General features: G+C 40.2%; 1 protein-coding gene and 1 pseudogene across 3 annotated transcripts in view; one reads left to right on the top strand and one right to left on the bottom strand.

Moving 5' to 3' along the window:
- Positions 1–1,398: 1,398 nt before the first annotated feature.
- NCK1 (NCK adaptor protein 1) overlaps positions 1,399–22,549 on the top strand; it is an 89,668-nt gene continuing 68,517 nt past the window's right edge. The window contains exons 1-2 of one of the 3 annotated variants that reach the window (XM_046002808.1): positions 1,399–2,514; positions 5,200–5,298. The gene's annotated coding sequence lies outside the window, so the exon portion shown is untranslated. Of the gene's footprint in view, positions 2,532–5,199; positions 5,299–22,549 lie in introns of all 3 variants that reach the window. The other 2 variants (XM_046002809.1, XM_046002807.1) reach the window with 2 other exon arrangements.
- Positions 15,757–17,888, bottom strand: LOC123940026 (annotated as a pseudogene).

The following is a 22,549-nucleotide window of genomic DNA, read 5'->3' as shown; positions in this document are numbered from 1 at the left end:
GTTTATATTTGGAAGTAGGGGAAACGGTGTATGGAAGGAAGTCTCTCGGACAACTCCCACCCCATAAGAACTTGTACTCCAATCCTTCTAAGTTACTATCCTGCAATTTCATATATGACTTTTGCCTAGCTACCTTTCTACCCAATGCTTTCTTGTGTCATTGCTATTTCTTTTTTTTCTTCAATTCCTTCTCCTTTTCATATGTTTTTTGAGCTTTTCTTTTCTTTCTTTCTTTCTTTCTTTTTTTAAAGATTTCCTGGTAAGAATGCGTGATAAGGAAACTTAACGAAGTAAAACTAAAATGTTTACACAGAACTAAAAACCCTTTTAAAAGAAAGTTCTTTCCCTCATTTCTTCCATTGCTTAAATAGGTGGCACACAGTAGTTAAGAGATCTCGATCAAAATCTTGTAAAGGGTCTGTTCAGACCATTGGTTCATTCAAAGTACATATTCCCTTGCAAAATAAAAGCTAAACTTATGACTTCATATTTTTCTGGGTTTATTTTCCCCACTTATGGCAGTGGTATAAGCTACCTGATGGCAAGAACATGTTGTATTTTTATTAACACCTCCGGCCCATCACATGTTAAATATGTACACAGAATTGAACTGAGCCAGGTTTTGCTAACAGTTTGTTGTATGATTTTGGAAGAACAGTTTTCACCTCTGGACAATCATTTCTCCAGCTTAAAAAAATGAATATAATAGCATTTCAATCCATAAACTTTATAAGATGTATTAACAAAACTATTGTATTAGCTCGAGTTGCCAATAACAAAATACCAATAACAAATTTAATTTCTCGGGTTCTAGAAGCTGAAGTCCCACGTCAGCATGTCAGCTTGGTCAGTTACAGCTGAGAGCTCTCTTCTAGGCTTGCATACGGCCCCCTTTCTCAGACCTCTCCCGGTGCAGATAGAGAACAATTGCTCTTTTTTTACAGGAACACTAATCCTGTAAGATTCGGGCCCCACTCTTATCTCAGTCAACCGTAGGTACCTCCTAAAGGCCCTATCTTCAAATACAGCCCTATCAGGGGTTAGGCCTTCGACGTATGAATTCCGGGAGGGGACAACTCAGTCTATTGTAGCCAAGATAAATCTACAAAGGAATTTAGGCCATTAGAATAAATTTGAAGTTCACTTATATTATTCACTATGGATGCTAATAACGGGATGTAGACATACAAGAGCTGTTGCCCAGAGTTTCCTGATTTACTTGCCAGAGCCAACTTGAAGGCAGGAAGGGGTTCAGGGTGATTTGTGCTTGATGTTGTGACCCTCGATAATGGCAACCAAACCACATACATCAGAACTCAAATGAATAATTTTGAAGTTCATTGCAGTACAGTGTGACCCTTGGGACTTCAAGTTAGGGCCAGGATTAGAGAAGGGAAAGGAAGATGTATTAATGCCCTAAACAATATTTACTTATCATCTATTATGTAGTGAGCAGTGAGGGAAAATACTGACGTGGTTCCTGACTTAATGAGTTCACCATCCAGGTGGGGATGTGAACAAACTCAACCGCTCGTTTGGGGAAAATACGTGCTCCACGGAAGGTCTCTATCCCCGCAGGCTTCCCCGAGGACACTGAAGGGGAGCGGAGCCGCAGACAGGGCTCAGAAGGATGGAGCAGTTTGAGGTGGGGAGCTGCAGCACTGGTGTGGGGACAACCAACCTACTGATGACCCGGCAGGCGGCTGTGGCTGGGCCACTGAGAATGGGCACGCTTGGCACCGAAGGTCATTGTCCTCCTCACAGCATGGCTACCGCAGCCGAGACTGGACGTTATCCCCGTACCACGGTACTGGGAAGACCCTCAGACTCAGCTTATTTCGGTTTGTGGCTCAAATTAACCACACATCTTACTTTTTTTCCTCTCAGGTTCCCATTTCCAGGCCTTTTGGGTTGTTTTTTCGTTTTCTCTCCCTGCCCCTAAAAACCTTCTGTTGACAAGACTCACTTCAGGTGCAGAAACCTGGAGGAAGCTCCCAGAACCGCTGGGGCGGAACTCGGGAAGCAGTAATTTCTGCTGTGTAGTCTCTAACGTGGCGCTGAGGAGGGAGGCCCAAAGTAATTCGTCACAGCAACCGGAGTGGCAAAAACGGCAACGATAAGGTCAGGCCAAGCACTTCTCACCCTTTCGCTCGCTCACTGCTGAACAGCCTCAGTTTGCTCCACGCCCAGCACAGCACTTGATTGACAGACGGGTCGGCCCAATCCGAGCGCGGCGCAGACAACTCTCGCTTCAGGGACAGGAGAGAAGGGAGCGACTGAACCAATCGGATTGTGCCGGGAGGGGGTTTCCTGCCCGCGCGGATCCGCCCACGACCTCCCGGCCACTCGACGCCAGAGCCCCGCCCGCCCGCCGCGCGCGTCCCGCCCCTCTCGCCCGAGCTACGCGGCGGCTGAGCTGAGGCCTCGTGCCGTAACGGCCATCGCGGCGGCCGCGGCGGTCTCCGGGTCCCTTCCTCGGGTGAGCTGGGGCCACACGGACCCGGCAGAAGGAAGGTGAGACGGTCCTCCTGGTAGGCAGACGCAGACACCCTTGCCTTTCCCCATGCGTCCGCACAGTCTGCTACTCGCTGCGTCGCTTCCTCTTCTCCCGCGAAGTTAGCCCCCCGGGCGCCGTCTGCCGGCCCTGAGCTGAGCCGGAGGGGGCGGGGAGGCCGCTCGGCCGGGCCTGTTGCATCGCTGCTCAGCGCGACCCTCTAGCCGGTTCCCGGGGCCCCGCAGCCCCAGGCCTTGCTCTGGCCGGCCGCTCCTTAGAGGCTGGGAGGTCGAGTGTGCGGCGCTTTCGCTCCCCTGGTTCTTTTTCTCCCTAAAAAGTCCTGTTGCTTGTTGTGGCGTAATCCGGGGCGGGGAAGGTAGGGACGTGGTGGAGGATGGAACGGGCGCGCTCACCTCGAGCCTTACAGGAGGGGAGAGGGCCGTAACCGGTGCGGAGGGTGGACATCCTTGGGATGCGCCCTCTGCCCCTCCCCCACCCCCAGATTAAAATCTGGGTTATTGTAATCATATGGACCTGCTGTAGTTTTGTACGATTGCTTGTTGCTTCGGCTGTGAGCTTTTGACTTAAGTGTAATATATCCGGTTAAAAAAAAAAGAATCTCAGTAATTGGTTTTGTGATGTTTTGTGGTGTTTCCATAAAAGTTAAATTTGCCGTTAGAAGCTCGGGAAGTTGGATTTTGTTTAGGGCTGAGAACTGTAACATTATAGGCGCTCGGTTAATGTCGAACGATGAGCCGGTCCCCTAAAAATAATTCTACCCGTTAGATTTGGTAAGAAAACATAGGAGTTAGGAAAGAATGAAGTTGAGAATTTCGAATCCCATCTTGGGTGGTGAGCAAAGAAGCTCCCCGTGTCTGGTCAAAACGGGTAAATATTGCAAGAGGTAATTCGTTTTTTAAAGTCTTACTTTGGTAGATTGATGAAAAACCAACTATACAATTTACTAAGTACCTGGAAAGCACAGTTCCTAAAATCTTAATCTTCAGCGAGGTCACAAAGTAATGAGGAAAATAATCCAAGAAGAAGGTTTTGTTTGATAATTGTCAGTTATATTCGGTTCTTAAGTAGGCTCCCATTCACAGTTTGAACGGAACAAGACATATGCATTGGTTGATGAATAGTAGTTTCATTCCATCTTGATCATAGATTCTGGAATTTTCTTTTTGGGGAAAATTGTGATCTGGAGGAAGTAGCTCTAATATCTGTAAGCCCTATTCGCAGAATGCTCAAGACTCAGCTGTGCTTGTTCACATATTAAATTTTAAATTGTTCGCTTTATTTTTCTGTGCATTATCTTTCAGTGTGGATTTTACCAGCGCTTTGTAAATAAAATTTGAAGTGTACACAGGATGTTTTGTTAGATACTGAATGGTACTTTATGCCTCTGGGCTTATTTTTATTTTGCACTTTGGAGAACTTTCTTGCCAAAAGCTCAAGGTAGATTTAATGTAAGTACTGTTATAAATCACTCGTCAGGAGGACTCCATTTAATCAATACAGAATGCAGTCCATTTTTTCTTATCATAGTATCATACTTTAATAAGTTTTACAATTTACTTACCTTTATAATATGGAAAAATACTAAATGTTCTCTACGTACATCAGAACAGTAAATGATTTCTTACTTAGTTGGTAAATTGGAGGAAACTCGTGAAATCGCTAAGTTTTAGGAAGACAACTGATATTTATTTTAAAAATTTATTTATTGAGGTAAATAATGAGCCTACTCACTTGGTTGAGGGGAAGGGAAGGGCAGAGGGAGAGGGAAAGGGAGAGAATCTCAAGCGACTCCCTGCTAAGCGCAGAGTGTGATTGGGGCTTAGGCTGGGTCTCATGCCAAAACCAGGAGTCAGTCACTCAACTGACTGAGCCACCGAGGTGCCTCAGGAAGACAACTGATATTTAAGATTATTTAATTAAGGCAGTCATTCTACTTAGATGATCCTCATTTTACAATTCCATAGGCAGATTTTGTTTCAGTAGTGTTATACTTGTAGCTACCCAGACGCAAACCTTGGTTTTGTCTTTGACATCCTCTGTCCTCATAGTATTGGCTAACTTTTGTCAGCCATTTTTTGGAAATTACTTTGAGATATGTTCCTTTACATTAGCTTGTAATTGGGTTTTCTGCCTACCTTTTCTGCCTACTCAGTATGTCCTGCCTTCTGCCTTAATCGTAAAATTATGTTTCCCCATTGTGAAACCAGTGATAGCTCCCTGTTATCTACAGAGTACACCTCAGAACTCCCTAGTCTTCTAATAGTCTACTCAAAACCCATTTTTTTTTTTTTTTTATGACAGCACTATTTCTCTGTGGGAGCTGTCCATCCTAAACCAATCTCTCATTTTCATTTAGATTTTATGTTTTTCTACCTTTATCTGTTGAGAATTTGATTGCCTATGCATAGCCTGCCTATTCTTGAAAGGAAATCTCAGTCCTTCCCCGTCCCCCACCAAATTACCAAAGTAGCAGATGAAGTCATATTTTGTTCAAGTTTCATTTTTGGTCCTGAATTCAGTACAGTCTTCCAGATCTTTCTGTTCTCTGTATTGTTGCTTTCCTTTGAACCCATTGCCCTTACCGTTTTATTATTCCTTTGGTTTTTTAAGCTTATGTGAACTTGTTTTGTAATATCATGGAACAGTATTGTGGGAACATGGAATTACAACCTTTCGTTTTATAGGTAAGGAAAATGAAACCTATATCGAATACCTACACGGAAATTCACACATCTAATGATGGTGGCAGAGCTGAAACTCAGACCTTGATTTCCTAACTCAAGGTCTGTGTATTCTTTTTTTTATTTGAAGATTTTATTTATTTGAGAGAGATAGCATGAATGAGAGAGAGTGTGAGCAGGGTGAGGGGAGAAGGAGGGAGAAGGAGACTCCCCACTGAGCAGGGACCCCCCCCCCCCCCCCCCCCCGCCATGTGGGCTCCATCTTGGAACTCCAGGATCATGACTTGAGCCAAAGGTAGACACTTAACTGAGTCACCCAGGCGCCCCTTGGTCTGTGTTTTTTTTTTTTTTTAAGATTTTATTTATTTATTTGATAGAGATCACAAGTAGTCAGAGAAGCAGGCAGAGAGAGAGGAGGAAGCAGGCTCCCCACTGAGCAGAGAGCCTGATGTGGGGCTCGATCCCAGGACCCTGGGGTCATGACCTGAGCCGAAGGCAGAGACTTAACCCACTGAGCTACCCAGGTGCCCCGGTCTGTGTATTCTTTTTTTTTTTTTTTTTTTATTTTATTTGACAGAGAGAGATCACAAGTAGATAGAGAGGCAGGCAGAGAGAGAGAGAGGGAAGCAGGCCCCTGCTGAGCAGAGAGCCCGATGCGGGGCTGGATCCCAGGACCCTGAGATCATGACCTGAGCTGAAGGCAGAAGCTTTAACCCACTGAGCCACCCAGGCGACCCCGGTCTGTGTATTCTTTAAAAAACTTTTTCCCTGTGTATTTCCTAAGAAGGTGTACTACTTTTCATCTCTTGAAATGCAGTTTTTTTGTTTGCTTCATATTACTTTGCATTTTATGTCTTTACATCTTGCATAGATTGAAAACTTCTATGTGAGGCCAGTGGGATCTTCATGACTCGGATTGTTTAAATCATTAAAACGGGCTTAAAGTCTTTTTCTTTGCTTGTTAGATGTATTAACAGCATTAACAAAAATCATATTGTCATCTCTGTAGTTGAGTCCACGATTCATTAAAAAGTGAATGTATCTCTTAGAATTTTTACTTCTGGAGTTTAGTTTGTTTGAAACTCTTAATTCCAAGACACAGAGTATTTGGGTGCTTTCAAAGTAGATGTGAACATTTCAGTGGTTTGGAGGAAACTTGCAGGGTTCATCACATAACTGAATTTAATGATCCAGCCAAATGTTCTTTTTCTCTTTTAGATTCTTAGAACAGCAGCAGTTTTACATTTTGCTACTTTGTCCTCTTGTTCATCTGTCTGAAACTTGATTATTGAGCAGTCTGTTTATTGAGCAAAATATTCTGAAAACATTTGTTCCTTTTGGGAAGTCAGAGAGTTTTTATAAATTTGCTCTTGACATTTTTTCCCCTCTCAACTGTAAAGTTGCTGTTATAGCAGTAGCATAGGGTTGCCTTGGTTATTTTTTTGTTCGTTTTTGGGATTTTGTTATTGGGTTTTGTTTTTTTTTTTACACTTAGGTAGCAAGAGTTGCATAGTGTAAGGTAGCACAGAAAACTATCAGATGAAATATTTCTGGAAGGAATGTTTTACCCTTTTGGTTTTAAATAAAATTATCTGCTAAAATAAACTTTATTTTTGTTGAAATTTTTAGTTGAAAACTTCAGTATATTTGTTGAAACATTGATTCTCTCATTCTTTATTCCTGAAGTTGTATTTAAGGCTTGCTGAATTGGACATAAGTATGGTATGGATAATTTCTGCTTTTTTTGAAATAGACCAATGGAATAAAGCAGTGAGAATTTGTTTTTTAAAAAACAGATGCATCTAAAAAGCTTTTCTGTTGTTTTTTTAAGAATCAGCCTTCCAAAAATTTCAGTATGTATTTCCGAATCATGTTGTGTTTAGATTAGCTCAAATAATTGATATAACAAAGAATTTAATATGCCTTGTAGTTTTTTTTTTAAAGATTTTATTTGTTTATTTGACAGAGAGAGAGAGATCATAAGTAGGCAGAGAGGAAGGCAGAGAGAGAGGGACGCAGGCTCCCTGCTGAGCAGAGTCTGATGTGGGTCTTGATTCCAGGACCCTGGGATCACCATCCGAGCCAAAGGCAGAGGCTTTAACCCACTGAGCCATCCAGGCGCCCCTGCCTTGTATTTTTTTAGCATCCCAGCAAAACAAAAATTTATGTTTACCACAAAATCTTTCTATTAATTAAATAAGACTTGGAAAACTTTCCTTAGAAACTACCCTATGACCCAGCAATTGCACTACTGGGTATTTACCCTAAAGATACAAACATAGTGATCCGAAGGGGCACGTGTACCCGAATGTTTATAGCAGCAATGTCTACAATAGCCAGACTATGGAAAGAACCTAGATGTCCATCCACAGATGAATGGATCAAGAAGATGTGGTATATATACACAATGGAATACTATGCAGCCATCAAAAGAAATGAAATCTTGCCATTTGCGACGACGTGGATGGAACTAGAGCGTATCATGCTTAGTGAAATAAGTCAATCGGAGAAAGACAACTATCATATGATCTCCCTGATATGAGGACATGGAGAAGCAACATGGGGGGGTAGGGGGATAGGAGAAGAATAAATGAAACAAGATGGGATTGGGAGGGAGACAAACCATAAATGACTCTTAATCTCACAAAACAAACTGGGGGTTGCTGGGGGGAGGTGGGATTGGGAGAGGGGGAGCGGGCTATGGACATTGGGGAGGGGAGGCGAACCATAAGAGACTATGGACTCTGAAAAACAACCTGAGGGTTTTGAAGGGTCAGGGGTGGGAGGTTGGGGGAACAGGTGGTGGGTGATGGGGAGGGCACGTTTTGCATGGAGCACTGGGTGTTGTGCAAAAAGAATGAATACTGTTACGCTGAAAAAAATAAATAAATAAAAAGGGAAAAAAAAAATAAAAATTTAGTCTGTCTACCAAAAAAAAAAAAAAAAAAGAAATTCATTTCCAGGTACTAAATGTTCTTGCATGGTAACATTTTTTATTTTTAGAAACATTTAGAATACTTTGTGTATAGTCCCTTCCCCCCAGAATTCTGCTGCCCTAGGAAGTCAGTTACTTTAATTTTTCCATGTTTTTTTTTCCTCATTTCTTTTCTATATATTTTTTTCTTCTAAGGATCTTATTTTTAAGTTATATCTGCACCCAGTCTGGTGCTTGAAGTCATAACCCTGAGAAAAAGAGCTGCGTGCTCCACGACTGAGCCAGCCACGCACCCTTCCGTATTCTTAAAAATGCCTGGAAGGCCTTCCATGATTTGGCTTTTGCCTGCTTCTATCTCTTGCTATTTTCCCTTTCTCCTCCTTTTCCCTTCACTAGCCAAGATTTTTTTTTTTTTTTTTTTTTTTTTGCCTTGGAACCCGTGAACCTGCTCTTCCTTCTGGGCAGATGGTTCCCTTAGGTTAATTAATACTAGTTTGGTTGCTTAACTATTGCCTATACCAACTAAGTTGGTAATAAAAAAAGGCCAAATAATTTCTCTTCTAACATTAGAAAAATCCAGGGTTTGCATGGCACTCATTTATTTAAATATTATTTCCAGGTGTTTTTTTCCTTAGTAAAAATAATTATGAAATAGAGATCTTTGTATATAAAGCCTTAGATTTTTTCTCCCTTGATTAATTCCTGTTGTGGGATGATGCAATTGAAATGTCATTGATTTCTTTAAAAATTTGTTAGAGAAAGTGTCATTTGAATTTTTTTTTTTTAATTTTTATTTATTTGACAGAGAGAGAGAGAGATCACAAGGAGGCAGAACAGCAGGCAGAGAGAGAGGAGGAAGCAGGCTCCCCGCTGAGCGGAGAGCCCGATGTGGGGCTGGATCCCAGGACCCTGAGACCATGACCTGAGCCGAAGGCAGAGGCTTAACCCACTGAGCCACCCAGGCGCCCCTCATTTGAATTTTTTAAAATAGCAAAGTACACCAGTTTCATTGTATAGTTCAATGAGTTTGTATATTTGTAGTCATCTACCCATCACCCAGATCAATTTTTTTATGACAGCACTATTTGTCTGTGGGATCTGTCCATCCTAAACCAGTCTCATTCTCATTTAGATTTTACATTTTTCTACCTTTATCTGTTGAGAATTTGATTGCCTATGCATAGCCTGCCTATTCTTGAAAGGAACTCTCCCTCCCTCCCCATCCCCCACCAAATTACCAAAGTAGCAGATGAAGTCATATTTTGTTCAAGTTTCATTTTTGGTCCTGAATTCAGTACAACCTTCCAGATCTGGAAACATTTCCAGTGCTCCAGAAAGCTCTCTCGTATGTCCTCTTAAGCACTATTTCCTATTCCCAAAAGTTAATCACTATTCTGATCGATATCATTTTTGCCTGTTCTTGAAACTTAATGGAACCATGCAGTATATACACTCTTGTGAGTGACTGCTTTTGCTTAATATTGTGTTTGTGAGATTCACCTCTGATGTTGGTACAGCAGTAGTTGGTGTTTTTTGCCGATAATAGTTTTCTGTTGGATGAAATATACAATTTAAAAAAATTCATCATTAATGAATATTCAGTTTGTTTCTAGTTTTGTAGCTGCTGTATACATTTACTTACAAGTCTTCCAGTGGACGTACACAGTCATTTCTTTTGGATATGTGTACCTGGAAGTATAGTGACTCTTTGTCTACCAGTTTTTGAACCTTCTGGGAGCAGCTTTCTGTCTTATAGCAGTTTTCTAGGATTTCTTCCTTATTGTAAGACTAGTGAATCCCCTTGCGTTTCTTCTGTGTTAAATCTCCTATTTCCTGTGAATCATGTAGTTCTTTTTTCGGTTTGACCCCTCCTTTGGTGGAACATATCCCATAGTAGATTCCTGTGAAGTTTGAGATCTTGCATTGTTAATAAAATGCCCCCCCCTTTTTTTTTTGGTCTCCCATGGGATTTTGCTGAGTAATAAATTTTAGGTTAGAAATAATTTACTTTCAGAATTCTGAAGGCATCTCTTCATTGTTTTCTGGCTTGTGATCCTTTTGAGAATTTTGAAAACCTGATTCCTGATCCTAATGTTTTTTTTCTTTTTGGAGATTTTGTATCTCTTGTATTCTGAAATTTCATGACATTGTAACTTGGCCTGATCTGTTCTTGGGTGTTTTCCTGGATATTCATTGTGCCTTTCAGACTTGCAAAATTATGTTCGTCAGTTCTGGGAAATTTTCTTGAATTATTTTGTTGATGGCTGTATTAGTCTGCTAGGGCTGCTGTAACAAAATACCACAGGCTAAGTGGTTTAAACAACAGAAGTTTATTTTCTGACAGTTCTGAATGCTAAGAAGTCCCAAGTTCAAGGCGCTATCAGTGTTGGTTCCAGATGAGATCTCTTCTTGGCTTATAGACAGCTGTTTTTTGTTGTTCTTTTTTTTTTTTTTTTTTTTTTTACTGTGTCCTTACAAGGCCTTTTGTTTTTTCTTTTTTTTAAAAAATAATTTATTTTTTATTTTAAGATTTTATTTATTTATTTGACAGAGAGAGAGCACAAGTAGACAGAGGGAGAGGGAGAAGCAGGCAGGCTCTCTCTGCTGAGCAGGGAGCCCGATGTAGGGCTTGATCCCAGGATCTTGGGATCATGACCCGGGAAGATAGCCCCTTAACCGACTAAGCCTCCCAGGCGCCCCACAAAGCCTTTCTTTATAGAGAGTTACCTCTCTCCTCCTTCTCGCCCTATGAGGATATAGGTTCAGTTGGATTAGGGCCCCACCCTTATGCCATCTCATTTAACCTTAGTTATCTTCTAAAGTCCTGTCTCCAAATTCAGTCACTTTCAGGGTTGGGGCTTCAACATGAATGGGGGGTGCAAGGAGACATAATTCAGTCTACACTAATAGCTTCTTCTTCTTCCTTTTGTTTCTGTCTAAAAATTTTATGTTATTTCTGCTAGTTCTGTTTGTGTCTCAGACTAGTCCTTTGGTGTTTTTTTTCTTTTCCTTAATTTTTCATCTCCTAGTCTTTTTGCTCTATATTATATGAGAAGTTTCATTAACTTTTATTTCTTAAGCCTTCTGCTGAAAATTTCATTTTTGCCAGCAAGATTTTGATTTCCCAAGAACTCTTTGTTCTTTAAAAATTCTTTTTTATAGAGTGTCCTTTGCTAGTTTCATGGATACATTTTCTTCTCTAACTTTCCGAGGACATTTGCCCTTGTTTTTTCTTGGAGACTCTCTTTAAATTGGTTTCTGACTTTTATGTTGGAGGCTTGCTTCAGGTGTCAGTAATCTTTGGATGTTATCTTGAGATAATTTCAGTCTTGAGATTGAAAGCTTGAATTGATGGGGTCTTAAAGACTTTGAACTTTATTGCATGGTGGTCCAAGTGAGCCCTTTTTAAAAAACAACAACAACAAAAAAAACCCTGATGTCTGGGAGGTATTTCCTCTTGAGGGAAAACACAATCTTCTTGAGGGCTGAAGGTTTGACTGCCCGCCCCCTGTGTGTGTGTGTGTGTGTGTGTGTGTGTGTGTGTGTGTGTGTGTGACTGAATTTCTTATTCCCCACTTTTGGTAAGGTACACAGATTTTTAGTTATATCTGGTGACCCGTGTTCAGAGTTGTGTAGCCAACCATGAGGTAGATTTGGGGAGGATTTATTTATTTATTTGACAGAGAGAGATCTCAAGTAGGCAGAGAGGCAGACAGAGAGAGAGGGGGAAGCAGGCTCCCTGCTGAGCAGAGAGCCCGATGCGGGGCTGGATCCCAGGACCCTGGGATCATGACCTGAGCCAAAGGCAGAGGCTTTAACCCACTGAGCCACCCAGGTGCCCCTGGGGAGAAAACGTTTAAGGATTTAACCACTCATTAGCTTTCACCCAGTCTTCCCTGTTAAACCCCCTCTTTTCTCAGTTGTAGCAGTAGCTGGTGCTGCCAGTTCTTGACTCTTTTGAGAATTCCAAGGTATAAATTGGGTTTTTCAACTCCTGGGTTAGGCTTTACCTTTTTGGAATTCACTGAGGTAGTAACCCGTTGTCCATCTGTCTTTTAGGTTGAAAAAATTAGTTCTTATTGCTTGCTTTCCTGTATATTTTGCCTACTGTGTTAATTTCCTTAAAAACAAAACCAAAAACCTGTAGTGTTAAATCCAGTATTTTAATTGGAACCTCTCAAAAACTTTATTTGTACTGCCTAAGCCAAGAATGATTTTACATTTTTGAAGGTTTGTAAGAAAAGAAGAATATGTGACAGAGACTGTGTGTGGCCTACAGAGCCTAAAATATTTATTATCTGGCCCTTTAGAGAAAAAGTTGCCTTACCTGGTCCTTGTAATATAAAGTTTCTGATTCCTTTAATAAGGCTGTTCCTGAACTACTGCTTTACTCCCACTCAAACTTCATTTTGTAATCTTGGAACTTCCTGAAGCTTTTTTTTTTTTAATTAAAGATTTTATTTATTTATTTGAGAGAGGGCAGAGTGAGAAGCAGACTTAAGAGCCCGATGCAGAGCTTGATGCCTGTACTCCAGGATCATGATCTCTGCCAAAGACAGATGCTTAACTGACTAAGCCACCCAGGCGCCCCTGGAGCTCTTTGTTTTGATTTAGTCTAGTGCATATTGTGAAGTTATGACCAAGAATTGATAGATTATACTCAATTATCAGAGATAGGAGATTTTTAATGCAACGTCTCCAAGAGTAGGATAAACAGAATGTTGAAGAAACAAGTAACACACACACACACACACACACAGATGCATTGTTCTTTGTCTTGTCATGTTAGTGCAGAGCTTAGGCATGTATACTGTGAAGAATGGGGAAAGGGGCAGTTGTTACATTGACAGTAGGTTCAAGTCGTATTTTACTTTTTTTTTAAAAGATTTTATTTATTTATTTGACAGACAGAGATCACAAGTAGGCAGAGAGTCAGACAGGGGGAGGGGTAGGCGCCCCACGGAACAGAGAGCCCTATGAAGGGCTCGATCCCAGGACACTGGAACCATGACCTGAGCCGAAGGCAGAGCCCGCTGCCCACTGAGCCACCCAGGCGCCCCTCAAGTCGTATTTTAAATGAGTCATTTTCATCAGCCTTCTCTGTAGTTTAGAAGATTTGTAAATCATAACTGGCAGAATAATTTTGGTTCTAGGCAGGAAGCTGTTCTAGGCAGTAATAAACATGTGTATAAGTGTGTGTGTTTATATGTATATACAGATTTATGTAAAATTGTATTTTTCTACCTGATACCAGAAATGAGAGGGAGAATTAATTTAAGCCACATGTCAGAGTGGGAGAAACAGGATTACAAAAATACATATATTTTTTCTTAAAGTTTTGACTACCAAAAAACTCAGTTATGTTTAGTCTTAATTGTATGAGCAGTCTCACCACAGATTTCTTGTATAATTATCTTTCATTCCTCTACGTGGTAACTTGTCTTTAGTATTTATCACTGTTATTTTTTGATATGTATATTCCAGAATTGTTTTTGTGAGTATACAGACTCATGCTCACTTTAAAAAAATAGGATCATATGCTTCATCTTGTTTTCTAATTTAGAGATTTTGGAGTCAGCTTAAATTCTAGTATAGGCTTCATCACTATTTGTTTGGGTATAAGCCTTTATATTTTCTCCTTTGTAATATGGGGATGATACCTAATCAGTGGATTAATATAAGGTTTAAATGAAAATTCATAAGTCCACTTGGCTGCTAAGTAGTGTTTGGTGCACATTAAGGGCTTTAGAATCAGTTTTTAGTTGTAAAATAACTGGTTTCAAAATATGTTTTTAATGTTGCTGTTGCCAGACTGGTCTTCAGAAAAACATCAATTTACACATTTACCAACAAGTAGTGTTCCTTAACAGCATTATTATTCTAATTTTTGCCAACCAGGTGGACAAAAAACTGACAAAACTAAAAGAATTCAATAAATCTATGAGCAACATATGAGATATTTTAGCATACCTTCTCTGTGTAATTAGTAGAACACTAAGACAAAACACTAATCAAAAGATTTGAAAATATAAGTAACGGGCGCCTGGGTGGCTCAGTGGGTTAAGCCTCTGCCTTCAGCTCGGGTCATGATCTCAGGGTCCTGGGATGGAGCCCCACATCGGGGTCTCTGCCCAGTGAGGAGCCTGCTCCCCCCCCCCGCCCCCCTGCATGCCTCTGCCTACTTGTGATTTCTCTCTCTGTTAAATAAATAAACCTTTAAAAAAAATAATTGGAAGGATTTCTGGGTAAAGATGGATGAGTGAAAGATGCATTTATTTCCCTCCAAAGCCCACCAAGATGATAAAGGTTATTTTTAAAAGATTTGAAGTACACAGGTAAAGAGAATGGAAGAAACAATAAGATTTGGAAGCTGGAAAGCAAACAGATTGGATAGAAACTTCTTAGTAGGCTTAAAATGTTCAGTCCTAAACTGCAAGTAGGAAAAATGTAAAAGAATACTCAAGCTCATGAATTGGCAGCATCAGGTACTTCTGTTGAAGTGGGGGTGAGAGTATTGCTAAAAATAGAAAGATTGCCTGAAAGTCTGTTTAAGTAGTAGCTCAGTAATCATAGCCAAAAGGTGGAAACAAACCAAATGTCCATCAGCTGATAAATGGGTAAATAAAATGCAAATCCACATACTGGAATACTATTTGGAATAAATGGAATGAAGTTTTGGTATGCATTTTAACATGAATGAACCTTGAAAACATGCTGAGTGAAAGAAGCCAGTCACAAAAGACCACTGATATATGATTCCATTTGTATGAAATGTCCAGAAAAAGCAAATATATAGAAACAGTAAATTAATGTTGCCTAGGACTTAGAGTAGGGTAGATTAGAAGGAAATGGGAAATGACTGTTCAAGGGTATGGGTTTCTTTCTGGTAGGATAAAGATGTTCTAAAATCAGTTGTGGCACAACTCTGTGAAATTACTAAAAACCATTGAATTATACACTTTAAATAAATCATTTGTACAGTATGTGAGTTATATTTCTGTAAACTATTACCAAAAAACGAAAAAAAGAGAAACAAGGCTGCCCAAGCCTATATCTCTTCATCAATTTGTATAGCTAAAGGCCTGCCCTCTTTACTGCCCTAGCAGAAGACTGAAGACTTACCCTCTGAGAGGACAAAACAGTGTTTCTGAGAGAGGGGTGGGCACTAGACATACTCGAAGATCAGATGTCCTATAGATAATATCTGAATTAAGTAAATGTACTCAGTATTGGGACTTTTACTAAGGCCTCTTCTCCTGTATTGCTCCCAGGATTCTGTTAATCAGCTAACAACTTAGGAGATACTTAACTATCCCAAGGGGGGAAATTGTAAGTTATTCACAATCAGCTTTTAGGGACCTACTTTTATTTTATTTTTTTAATCATTAAGCATTTATTGAGCAACTACCAAATGTAAACCTTACCCTAAGAAGACTCTTGTTTTGCAGGAATTCATAATCTAGCATTCACTGAAGAACGGTCCTAAGAAATATACTGACAAAACCAGGTTTAAGAGACATCTTAACAAAAATGCTCAGTAAATAATTGGGGTGGATGGAAGGCAAGTGAGGCCCAATCAGCTAAGTATTATCAAAGAAATAATATTCTGTATATTAGTAAATTTTCTATAAATTCACTTGAATATCTAGGCTGATGATATCCATATATACAATGAGGACTTCCACATTTTCCATTAACTTTATATCTTGGAAATTAACAGTCAGGTCTTTCGTTACCTGGGGGTCATCCCCACCAACTTATCACTTACAATGTGTGGCTCAGGGCACTCTAGAAACACTCCTTTGGCCACTGAATTCTCAGTTTGTCTTACATCCAGCTAAATAAAAGATTCTTTTGTTGTAGCAGGGAGTTACCAACTATGACAGCACCCTGTCCTAAAATGCTGCTCCATCACTTGGATTTTTCCCTGGTCTGGACACTTTTTTAGAGCTTGATCTGCATACTGTAATAGGATTTCTGCCATCTGATCTGTAACCACAACCTTGCTTACTGGCCTCCCCTGATAATCCCACTACTGCTTTTGCTTTTCCTTCCTGGAAAGACCATGCAAGAGCCAAGGCTTCTGTAAGACAGTCTTATTTCAGGAGATGATCACTCTCTTACCACCTTCTCAGCATCATCACATAAATGGATATTGTCCCCAAATAAAAGATTTGACAACCGTAACTACTGGTGGATTGATAAACCTCTCCAACCAAAGGCAGTGCCTAGCTAACATTTCCTCCAGTGGCTAGTGATTTGAAATGGCTGCTGTTACAGACCAACTGAACTTCTGAGATCTCCACTCTTTCCAGTGATCAATCGCGTGCAACTTGTTCACACTGTCCAAGAGCGCAACTGGACATGAGTTTATCCAAGTAAAGTTGATGAGGTCATAGTATAGGTGAAGGTGCTTTTGTTTATAAGTAAGATGTATTGCTTCAGATTCATCTTTTAACCAGTAGCAGATGACATCTCTGCACAAGTCAGGTATGGGATTCACATAATTAGGCACTACCACAAAGTGCCAGGCCAGCAATGGAACACTGGGAGAATCTGTCCATTGCGAAAAATCATCTCCATTTTCAAGGATTGTTTCAATCCAGTGACCAATATCTTTGTTAAGAATGCCATGACCAAGGAAAACTGTATGATAGGATGGTCTTTCAACTTAGGCTTGAATGGAGAGGCTCAATACAGCAAACTTTACCCTTGGAACCACTGAACAGACCCTGGATTCACATGTTCTCACTCCCATCACTCTCTTAAATGTCAGTTCAAAGGGCACTTGGGTTGCTCAGTTCTTCGGCTCCTGGCCTGATCCCAGAGTTCTGAGATGGAGCCCTGGGTTGGGCTCCCTGCTCAGCTGGGAGTGTGGTTCCCCCTCTCCCTCTCCTTCTGCCCCTCCCTCCTCTCCTGCTCTCTCTTTCAGATAATAATAATAAATCTTTAAATGTCAGTTCAAAAACACAGCCTCTGCTGTCATTGTAAATTGTAAGAGTTGTATCATCTGTAATCTTACTGTGCAATATGCTATTCTTGGAGGATGAGCATCTCTTACTGATCTTAGAAGTTTTCCACTGGCGAAATCCCACTTCATGATATGTCCTTTAGCAAAGCCACAGAGAAGTCTTGAGTAGTCATTGTTGATACTGAAGGCAGAGATGGTTCCATACTGACCTCCAGCACTTAGTGTTAATCAGACTCATCTTTTGCAAAGCTTGATTCTGATCACATATTAAAGCCAATCCAGGAGATGTACCCCGTGCTATAGATGGGACACTGCAGTTGCAGCAGGCAGGCCAGCATCCAGTTTGTCAGCTGCAGGCACACTCTGGTCAGAAATTCCTTCAAAAGTGAACGTCATGTAACTGATTGAAGGGGTGAAAAAGGATCTGGTATTTTCTTCCTTTTTAAGTTGGTGCATCTCCACTGTCTGAACTTTGCACAAACAAAATATCGTAGAAGTGAGAATCAATAGTATCAATTTTTAACAGTGTAGGATCCTCAAGAACAAAAGACTCCTCTTCATCATCAGTTTGAGTGTGCTTGCCAGTGTTGGAGGAGTATCACCTTGAGGAATATCAAACTCCTTGTCATCAGTCAGATCATTTTTGAACTCTAGTTTCTTGTCCAGATCTGTGTAAGAGAATTTTGAAAGCAAAGCTTCAAGATTGAAAGATTTATTCAGCTCTTCTTCAGCAGTCTTGGCACAGAGGCTCTGTTGCACATTTTTGTGGTCTGATTCATTTTCCATATTTTAGTAATTGTAATTCAGTCCAAGCAAGTTTTTGGTGTTGTTGTTGTTTGTTTTGATTTTTGGTCTTAGATCATGATGACCTGAATGATAATCTCTGTGCTTGCAGCCATTCTACCTAGGACCTTTTATTTTATTTGTTTTAAATAATCTCTGTGCCAAATGTGGGGCTCAAACTCATCACCCTGAGATCAAAAGTCACATGCTATACCGACTGAGCCAGTGAGGCTGCCCCTAGGGCCCTGCTTTTAAATATGAGCAGATAATCAAGGATCACCAGGGTTCATGAGGAAAGCTTTTCATACAAGAGACAAAAAAAAAAAAAAATTTTTTTTCAGAATAGAAAAGAATTCTTGAAAATTAGAGCATAATAGTAAGAAAAAACACCCCATAGAAGAAAGGAAATTGAAGTAGAGGAGAATACAGAAATAGGTTATAGAAAGATCAAAGGTCAGTCTGTGAGGTCAGCTTCATCTAACAGAAGTGCCAGTGAGAAGGGAGAGAAGAGTGAAGAAGAAATATTAGTGAAACAAGAAAAGTCCCCAGGGTTGAGTAACATCAGTTTGCAGATTGAGAGCCCCTTGGGTACTCAGGAAATTGGATGAAAATAAGAGCATACTCTCAAACCTGGGACTAGTCAGGAAAATGGAGATCATACCACCTGTTATAAGGTGTTATAAGAATTCAATACAAAGAGTTGTTTAGCCATGTTACGGGTTGAATTGTGTCACCCCAAAAAGATGTGTTGAAGTCCTAGCCCTTCAGTACCTCAGAATGTGACCTTATTTGGAAATAGAGTCTTTACAGAGGTAATCAAGTTAAAATGAGGTCAGCAGAGTGTACCCTAATCCAATATGGTTGGTATTCTTTAATAGTGGAGGAATTTAGACACAAATTTGGACACAGGCATAGAGAGAAGATGGCCATCTATAAGCCAAGGAATACCTGAGGCTACCAGAACTAGGAGAGAGTCCTAGAACAGATCCTTTCCTTGTGCCTTAGAGAAGGCATTGCCAGTGCCTTGATTTTGGACATGTGGCTTCCATAACTGCCAGACGGGTTTTCGTGCTAAGCCAATGCAGTTTGTGTTTGTTACAGCAGCCTTCAGAAACCAATACACTAGATAATTGAAGAAATGAAAAGCCAGTAAGGGAGCACTCAGGTGGTAGAGATAGTAACTATAGGAAGTAATTACTATCCCCTAGAGCTGGGAGAGCAAAGAAAAGATACCGGGGTTATTTAGAAGCATGAAGAGTGGCCCCAAGGATCTGAAACTCAGACTTCTGTGGGCTCAGAAAGTAAAGGTATTTTAGGAGACTTGATGAGGCTGGTCTATGAATGGCAGGAGAAACAAGCAAAAAATTGCTGCCTGGAGCCAGTTGCTGCTGCTGGAATCTTTGCTGTTGCCGGGGAGAAGGTTGTTGGTGGATGGTTGATGCTGACCTGAAGGGATATCTCCCTGTTCCTTTCTTTAGTCTTCTAGTGTCTTTCTTGTGGCCCTTAGATGATTCTCCAAGTCTAACAGGGAGTCAGCTAGCAAAGGAGAAATGTGATTTATAGGGTTCCAGCCCCCCAGTGTTACAAAGCAGAGTAGAGGAATAGGTTTGAAGCCAGGGACAATAACTAACTAAATACCATAGACCCTGAGGTATGTTCTCCTGAAAATTTGAAATACATAGACAAAGAAGATCTTGTAAACTTCCAGAGGTGGAGGAAATGGGTCACATTACAGAGATTGAGTATTCTCAGCTACAGCCTCACAAGCCAGAAGATACTGAGCAGTGCTCTCAAAATCTGAGGTAAAATGATTTCCAAGCTAGAATTCTTTTCCCAGCCAAATTTTTTATTTTAATTTTTTAAAGATTTTATTTATTTGAGACAGAGAAAGTGAGAGGAGCGGAGGGAAAGGAAGAATTAGACTCCTTGCTGAGCAGGGACCCCGGCGTGGGGTTTGATCCTGGGTCTTGGGGTTCATGACCTGAGCCGAAGGCAGACGCTTAACTGACTGAGCCAACCAGGCACCCCTTAGCCAAATTTTTAAGCATAAGTTTAGAGGGTAGATGTTTTCAGACATGCAGGGTCTCTAAAAATTTTTCTTCCTTACTTCCTTTTTTAGAAAGCTATTGTGTGATTTGCTCCACCCACAAAAGGAAGGAGAAAACCTCCATAAAAGAGAAGGTGAAAGAAAGAGAAAACAGGAAATCACATCTAGAGAGACAAAGGGCATCCCTAAGGTCATAGTAAAAAGGACTCGCCAAATGCTGACTATCTGATAAAACAGCAGTGAGTCCAGATTTGAGCAGTGGGACGATGTTGCCCGTTTTAGGACTTTGAAATCAGTAAAATACCTGATGTCTGTATATCTAATTTAGGCTATTGGCAAAAAAAAAAAAAAAAAAAAAAGGATTTGAGTTAGTGGAGATCTTTCATTTGCTTAGTTTTTTATGTTGGCATTTTAGAACTTTGTCCTGGAATTATTTCTCTCTTTTACTCTCTCATAGGTGATCTCGTTCAGTCCTCCAATTTTAAATAGTATTGATAGGGGGATGCTTCACAAATTATGTCTCTAAGAAAGATCTCTACCATTTTACATTCCCACCAACAGGGCACAAAGATTCTTAATTTCTTCAAATCCTTACCAACACTTGTTGTTTTTTCTCTCTGTTTCTGATAGTAGTCATTTTAATGGATGGATATAGGGTACTAACTCATCGTGGTTTTTATTTGCATTTTCCTAATAATTAGTGATGTTGAGCATCATCTACTATATTGGCCATTTGTATCTTTGGAGAAATGTCTATTTAAGTTCTTTGTTTTTTCATTGGGTGATTGTTGAGTCTTAACTGATTTTTAAATTTCTGTTGTTTTCTTCTTTTCCTTTTGACTCATTCTTGATAGAGCAGGCAGAGAAATGTTTTCAAGATTTCTGTATTACTGATGGTATGCTAACAACCCTAATAAGCAACAAATCTTAATGGTTTAACACAATGGAAATTTGTAATATTTTCTCACATTACAGCCCAGTGGATGTGTATGATGGAGTAGGAGTTGGGATACCTCTGTTGCATGCAGTTATTCAGGGACACAGGCTCTTCATCCTTTTTTTTTTTTTCTTTTTTTTTTTTTCCAGTGGCCTCCATGTCCAGTGTAGAGGCCAGCGTGGGACTAGAACTTACAACCCTGAGATCAAAACCTGAACCGAGATCAAGAATTAGACACATAACCAATTGAGCCACCCAGGCACCCCTCCTCTGCCTTTTTTAAGTCATCACTGTTACCACCATGTGTTTTTTGGGGTGGTTTTTAAAACAGATGATGGTATGAAAGAAGCTTTTAGACCCAGGCTGGAAGTGGCATTATTGCCTTCACCCACGTTCCATTGGTCAGAACCGAGTCACATGATCGCACCGAACTACACAGGTGGCTGGAAGATGTAGTATAGCCGTGTGCTAATGACGAAGAGGAGAATGCAGACCTTACGGAGCACTAGCAGTCTCTCACAGTGTTTACTGGATTAGAACCCCTGCTTAAAACTCTTCAGTGACTTTTTTTAAATGCATGGAATAAAATTGGCCTGTGTCTGTTTCATCCTTACTTTGTATCACTTTCTCCTTTATTATTCTCAAGTCACATTAGACTAGGTCATTTTCCAAAACATGCCAAGATTTTTCCTTCCTAGAATGTATGTGTTCGGTGGTTTCCTTTGCTTGGACCACTCTAAATATTTACACGACCATCTCCTTTTCATCTTAAAATGTCAGCTTAAAATCCATCTCTAACTCAAGTATCTAAAGTACCCCTCCTTTTCCCTTTTTTTTGAAAGCACTGTGTTTATTACAATCTATAATTTTTTTTATTTGAACATTTTCTTTGCTTTTGCTGTGTCCTCTTCTGGAAGGAGGTGTCTCTTTTTCTCCCTGTTCTTAAAGCATATGCTAGTCGTTTTGTAAGTGTGTTGTATGAATGAAATACTATTTATTATACACAAACTGAAGTAGAGAGACTAGAGTGAATAATAACCAAGAGCTCTTATGGTAATTGAGTGAATTGTTGAGGGTTTTGGTTTTAGTGGATGTAGTATCAGTGGAATAGAAAAGAATGAACGAGGGACATTTAGCTTGGCTGCTTCTAGTATGGCTATTCCTTGTGATATGTATTTGAAGATTCTGAAATGTTACCTTTCATGAAGGTTATAAAATGGTGATATTAATATCTTCTTCATAAGATTGTTGTGAGGATTAGTAACATATTGTATTAAAAGCACTTAACATACTTACTGTACTTTGTCCAGTAAAGTGAAGTGAAATAGAATGAGGCAGTACAGTTAGGGACTAAGGAGGTATTAAGTTAGGCATTAAGGAGTTTGTGGTGGGAGAAAAGGCTTCTGTGCTTTTTTTTTTTAATTTAAAGATTATGTATTTATTTATTTGACAAAGAGAAATAGTGAGGGAACACAAGCAGGGGGAGTGGGAGACGGAGAAGCAGGCTTCCCACCCAGCAGAGAGCTCGATGTGGGCCTGGATCCCAGAACTCTGGGATCATGATCTGCGCCAAAGGCAGACAATGACTGAGCCACCCAGGTGCCCAGACTTCTGGGCTTCTATAGCAACTTTTCTTTAGAGGTATGTTCTTTTTAAATGTTACAATAAGTTAGAATTGTA

This window comes from Meles meles, chromosome 4 (assembly GCF_922984935.1).
Source record: "Meles meles chromosome 4, mMelMel3.1 paternal haplotype, whole genome shotgun sequence".
NCBI classification, from domain to species: domain Eukaryota; kingdom Metazoa; phylum Chordata; class Mammalia; order Carnivora; family Mustelidae; genus Meles; species Meles meles.
Note: the sequence above shows the minus strand (reverse complement) of the source record. Positions and strands in the feature narration are given on the sequence as shown.